We start from the raw sequence: 6,455 nt of genomic DNA on the forward strand, positions 1-6,455 counted from the left end.
TGAAAATCCTCAAATAAACTATTGTTATGTAGAAAGTCACACAACTGATTCCCGACTGCTTTCTCAAGGATCTTAGAGAGGAAGGGAAGGTTAGAGATCGGTCTATAGTTAGTCAGCACCTCTGGATCAAGATTAAGCTTCTTAAGAAGAGGTTTAATTACAGCTACTCTGAAGGACAGTGGTACATGGCCTGTAAGTGAAGACTTACAGGCCATGTACCACAGTCCTTGATCATATCTATATCTATCTTGATCATATCTATCATATCTTGATCATATCTAGTAAAAACGTGCTAATTAACGGTAAAACTTATTTAAGCAGTCTAGTCGGGATGGGGTCTAAAGACAGGTAAAAGGTTTATAGACAGCACATCCAGTAGCATTTTCATCCACACAGTGTTCTGTCTGCTGCTGCTGAAGCTTTTTAGGGGTCATCCTTTGCTTTACTTCTGACACTAGATGGATTGGTCAATGGTGGAGGGAGAACACCCAGAGGCCGGAGTAATCTTCACTTTATGCTGGTTTTTGTGAGGGTGTGAAAACAATGAAGAAAAAACACACAAATAAACTGAACTGACTTCAACATTGAACTATCCTTGAGGAGTAGTTAATTGTCAGGAGATGATCATAACGTTTTAATTTCAGTTGTGTATTGCTGTGTTGAAGTATTACTTCATGGTATTCTTCCATTTTACCAAGGCTCTCTTTGAAACCTAAATAGTTAATGAAATATATAAACAATGACATTTTGACTTGTCAAAAACATGTAATTAATAGCATTAATAATACCTGCAGTGGGGAAAGAAGGTGTAAATAATAGAATGGTGTAAATAATAAATTGAATGATGGCTGAATTCCATTTAGCAGTTTTATTTTCATGGTCCTGGTATTTTTGATGGTGGCTCACTGTCAAACTGTCAACTGTTCTGCACTGTAAAAAAGGATTTGAACAATAAGTCATGTTAACTTCTTTCTGTCATTTACTTCAACTTATCATGATGATTTATACAATTTGAACTCGATTGTATAGGTTTTCGGTACTCCAACTCAGGTATTTAAGCCAGTTCAATGAAATGTAAATTTCAAGAAGTTAAATGAACTGAATACTGTGAGTTATAAGTATGGCTATGTCTAACAGTCAAAAACAAGTGCCAATAACTGCAGTTCCTCAAACGGCCACTTGAGGCTTTAAAAGCGATTCAATTTCCATAGGACCCCATGTTAAATTGTCTAACTTCTAAGCAGAAATACAAATGCATACAGCTTGCTACAAAAAAACGTATCTTCTTGGTCTCTTCAGTTAATTTGCCCCTTCATGAACTGTACAGAGGTGACTTGTATATAACTAATACATTTCAATTATATTGAGGCTGAAAGTTATGCATAATCGAGAGCGTGGCCGCTTTGAGTGACAGGTGGGTGCCGCAGCAGGTCGCAAGCTGTCTGTCTGCTCAGCTGCGTCACCAACCTATGTAAATACCAGACGGCGAACTAACCTAAGCCACGCGGCGGACCAATACGTTTTGGCAGCCGGATCACGAACGTGACCTGAACCTGACCACGCAGTACGTCGGTTCAGCGAACCAAGCGGCGGATGAATATGGTTAGCCAGCGAGACGATGAACGTCAACCAACCGACCATTGACAAGCGGCGCACGGCTCGGAAGGACAAAGGCGAAGTGAGGTGAGTGGATGCGTCAGCAATATCAGTCAACCCAATTCGTAAATGTATAGAAAGTATCTGCTGTCATGTTATTATATTGTCTGTAAATGCATAACGCTTAAAGTGTAATGCAGTTGGTCCAATATGGCAAACAGTCTAGCGTATAAGTTCGTTTTTAATGGTCACATTTGAGCCGTGTAAATCCTCATAACCGGTCTAATTGGACCCGAACACGATATAATGTTAATGAACAATAGTGTACGAATCCTATCAAGAATGTTTCAGAGGGCATTTAGAAAAAAGTAATTTAAATAAGCTAATGTTTTTGGGCAGCTTCTCAATGTAACTTAGCCGACGTTTAGCAACATGGCGGTCTCCAGACAGTAGGCTACGGTAAGCTTATGGACTATTTGTTGTCTGGCTAAAATGTCAGTAGCTAAGTTAGTACATTTGAAACCTAATTAAATTGAATATTTTAATCAGTTTAAATTTCTGCTGGCTGGCTTCTTAAACTTCTTTTGGCTAAACACGGCCACTCGAAAACGGGAACTAGCTAAGTAACTCGGCGCACATGGTGTAGCTTAACCTACATGGTTGTGAAGATAATTAGCTCGCTAGCTAGTTAGCTAGTAGCGTACTTTAGCGAGCTATCTGTGTTCGCGCCACTCTAGCTTTTTTAAAAATCTCCCCCACCACAGGGCTTTCCACCACGGGTCAAGTTATTTTAATGTCATTCCTGCTCATGAATTCCCTCAGTTTCTTATGATTTTGTTAATTTAAAAAACTCACCATAGGTTATGGAAACTACCTCGGATCCTAAGATCATAAATTGATTAGAAGCTCATTGTTCTGTGGCTATTGTGTGCATTTTACTCTCTTAAATGAAGTTTGCAGTTCATATGACTAAAGGTTTTGCTATATCATGTTATATTGATTGATTTTCTGTGTTTCAGGTGCCGATGGTTCATTCATTGAGTTTGGTTGCTGTTGATGAAGTGGAGTTGTAAGTTCTGCAGTTTTGCCTCATACAATGAAAAAACAATTGTGAGTCATTACAAAGACAATCATGGACGTGGAAGACGGGGTTTCAGCTGTATATACCCAAACTGTCTAACATATCTCTAATCCCATGTGGAATTTACGCAGCATATAAAGGAGCACAAGAAAGTAACCAGTCCAGTTGCTAAAATTCGCTGTGAACTTTGTAATTTTTCAGCACCAAGCAAGATAAAACAATTTTCTTCATTTAAAAGGACATTTGCAAAGGGGAAACGTGTTAAGAAGTCAAAGAAAGGTGAGGTCAACTACTGTCCAGATCCACCAGAAGGACAGAGTTCTGAAAACATGGAGGAAAAGCGAAAGATGTTGGAGGTGGAAATGCTTAACAAAGACCCTGATCACCAGCTGGTGGAACACCTGATGACAGCTACGTTCCCAGCGCCGAAAAGAGATTATTGGAGATCAGCCACTCGCCGCAGAGGTCCTTTCCAGATGGCCAGCTCTGTTCCTTGAGAGACAGGTAGGCAGTCACACTGCTTGTCATACTGTGTAAACTGCGTGTCCTATTCAGAAATGTTGTTTGACTAGTATTTACTATCTGTTTGCGTCTCCTCAGATAAGGGCAGAATTCAAGAGAGTCGTCACCACAGACCTTCTCGAGTGTTTTCTTGACGGACTTGATGGCCTGGTCCCAAGACTGCTGGAGGTCTACAAAGCTGCAACCATGTCTGGAAAGAAGCAGGCACTCAAAGACATTTTGAACTGTCTTGAGAAAGATGTAAGGGGTTGCTGATTATTTGTAAATTGATGCTATGTGTGCTACAACATTGTCATCTCACTGCATATTTCTCGGTCTTGTAGGACACAAATGAAAGGAGGACTGCTGCTTTGCTTGGCCTGCCACATTACATATCCGAAGATCCATCAGACGTCATCAGGATGTGTGACGTAAGACATTATGTATTTCCTTAATGCAAAACTGTGGTTACGTGTATAGATTTTAACATAATTGTGTTGTCAGATATTATGTAGGCCCTCTGATGCATTGAGGAATCTGAATTTTCTTTTCTTTTTTAAATGACCTCAACGGCAAAGTCGGCATCGTTGTGTAGTCATGTGAAGATGGAATAACATGTCCTATAGGTTGTATGATGACAGTAAGAAGTTTGTTGCCTCTCTACTAGAGCAGGAAAGTCACCCTCAATTTGAGCACAGGCTGTTCATAGATAAATAGAAAGGAGTTTGCGAACATCCGAAGAACAATTTTAGTGACATGAATTAGCCTTGAAGACAGTGGTGGAAGAAATACTCTGTTACAAGTGTAAGTCCTGCATTCAAAATAATGCAGGACCTGCATAGAAAGATAAGACTGTCGAATGCGTTGATGTGGCTAGTCAATATGGGCCCAAAGTTAAGTGGTTTTTTTAGCTCTCTTCACGCCGAAACCCCATTCAAGTGAATGGAGAAATTTTGCTCAGTTTTTCGGGAAAACCGCTGGGTGATTCTCTCTAAAAAATACTTAGCACACGACTCCCGATCAGGCCGCACGTTTTGATGTATTTTTTGCGCAGGTGTTGGCAACGCTGTGTGAGGAGAAGCGCGCCAAACTTAATGGATAAAGATTATTATTATGATAAAGCTCTATGGATTATATACTGTGTGCTTTGGCACAGGCAGTTTTACTGCCTTTGCGCTACAAAGCCACACTGAATAAGAATCTGTAAAGTGACTGGTAACTAAATATATGGAGTGAAAAGTACAATATTTACCTCTAAGATTTAGTGGAGTAGAAGTAGAAAGTAACATAAAATAATCAAGTACAGTATAAGTACCTCAAAATTATACTTAAGTGGAGTACTTGAGTAAATGCACTTAATTACTTTCCCTCACTGCTTGTAGAGCATATGTACTTAAAGATGTAAAAGGTCAAACACTATTATTTCTGCTTTTCAAGGCTCATGGTGAGACTGGATGCAGCCATGAAGGGGATGCAAGTTGGCCTTCTGATAGGCTACGAAGGTCCGGAACGGGATGCAGTTCCAGGCGAGGTCTTCAACGTCGCAGTTGTGGTCGAGGAGACAATTGTGCTCCATAACATGAAAGATGTGCCATGCAGCTTTGCCATGCTTATGGGCATTATATACTCTGTGAATCTTGAGTATCCACAAGCCATGAAGTATTCCTTCGAATTTCTCCAGCGAGTGGTGATGAAGATCAAACCAGAACAAGCCTCTGCAAGAGTACATGGATTGAGAAACAAACTCCTGAGGTACAAATTGTAAAAGACAGAAAAGGACTCAAGATTTGCTAAATCCTGTCAGTTGGTCCTGTTAAAATTGTGCTCATTGTTCTTTTTCTTTTTTTTCATACAGTTACACATTCAGTGCAGTCTCTCACTAGAACGCACACCCACTCTTTTATTCCAGAAATTGGAATATAATATGTATGTATATGTGTATATGTATATGTGTTTTCTTTAATATATAATAACCTGAAAATATGAATGTTGTGTTTTTGATACATTAGAATGAGCACGGAGTCTGCTATGTTTCTGAAGTAGCCCAGAATGGACAGTGTTTGGTTTGTGTTGTTACGTTACCTGAAGGCCGCTGTAGTTCTCAACCATGCTTGGAAAGGGACGAGTGAGTGGAGGGTTATTCAGTTCATTCGTCAGTAGATACCACTAAATCCTACAACTTGGACACTCATTTGTTTACGGTTGGTCTTGGAGATTTGTATGTTAATGTTTAAATATACAGTGACTTTAAGGTTATTCTCTGCTGAGGTGGAACTTTTTGTGAATATTCTGTTTAACTACAGTATGGAAGTTGTTGGCGATCTGCATGTTTTAATGTAAACTATTTTAATGCAAGAAAATAAATTAGATTTTTGCCTCAAGACATGGTGTTTTCTTATAACTAGTCATTTGAAACGACTCATACTTTTAGGTCATTTTAACTAGGAAAGTAATGTCAAGACTTCCTTCTAACTAAAATATGTGAGTTGAAATCACTAGTTGGGACAAGTGAACAGAATGCATGATAATAAGTTATATATCTTTTTCACTCATTTTGCTAAGTTGAATAAACTCATACTATACATTCATGTGAACTTACAAAGAGCAATCCAAAGCTAAAGTAAACTCAAAGTGATGAGTTGAAACAAATTGTAAATCCAATTTGACTTGAAAGTTTAAGGCAGCAATTGTACTTACGTTTTTAAGTTGAACCACATGGATTTTTTTTACAGTGTGTGAACACCTGTGTTCTCCTTATGACAAGGTCAAACGTGTGGAGGCTGTGAGAAAGGTGATTTACTGACATGGCTCACACATAAACCTGCACGGAACAGAGCCATCATTATCATTATAATATTAGTAGCCTCTGCTTTTACTGTTTTAGACTGTTATAGACAGAAAGCGGTGAACAATGAATAAGCTGCAATTCACAGCATCAGCACCTTAAGAGGCTTTTCCTTTATATGGTGACAATAAATAAATGAAATAACCTCCTTTTAACCAATGCCATTTTATTAGGCTACACATCATTTAAATAGATGCTGTAGTATATATAAATAACTTGCAAAAAGTTTTAAGTATGCAGTTTCAGTTAACAGCTGACCTATAGTAACTCTGTTATGCTGTTCATTCTGTACACATGACATCTATCACACTTCTGTCCATCCTGATAGAGGGATCCCTCCTCTGTTGCTCTCCCTCAGGTCTCTCTCTCTCTTCTCCCAGTTAACGAGTTTTTTTGGGGAGTTTTTCCTGTTCTGATGTGAGGGTTCCGGGA

The 6,455-nt window shown here is 39.0% G+C and overlaps 1 long non-coding RNA gene across 3 annotated transcripts; it reads left to right on the forward strand.

The window, feature by feature from the left end:
* Positions 1-1,009: 1,009 nt before the first annotated feature.
* On the forward strand, positions 1,010-5,559 carry LOC142960601 (uncharacterized). Of its 3 annotated transcripts, none has more exons than XR_012956340.1 (6): positions 1,010-1,683; positions 2,616-2,665; positions 2,916-3,181; positions 3,278-3,439; positions 3,523-3,609; positions 4,616-5,559. It is a non-coding gene; the product is annotated as an uncharacterized LOC142960601 (long non-coding RNA). The 3 variants fall into 3 exon arrangements; XR_012956341.1 differs by lacking the exon at positions 1,010-1,683 and having other exon boundaries at positions 2,189-2,665; positions 4,616-4,930; positions 5,034-5,559; XR_012956339.1 differs by lacking the exon at positions 1,010-1,683 and having other exon boundaries at positions 2,189-2,665.
* The last annotated feature ends 896 nt before the right edge of the window (positions 5,560-6,455 follow it).

The sequence above is a fragment of the Anarhichas minor genome, unplaced genomic scaffold, assembly GCF_050575085.1.
Source record: "Anarhichas minor isolate MPS153535 unplaced genomic scaffold, ASM5057508v1 ptg000027l, whole genome shotgun sequence".
NCBI lineage: Eukaryota > Metazoa > Chordata > Actinopteri > Perciformes > Anarhichadidae > Anarhichas > Anarhichas minor.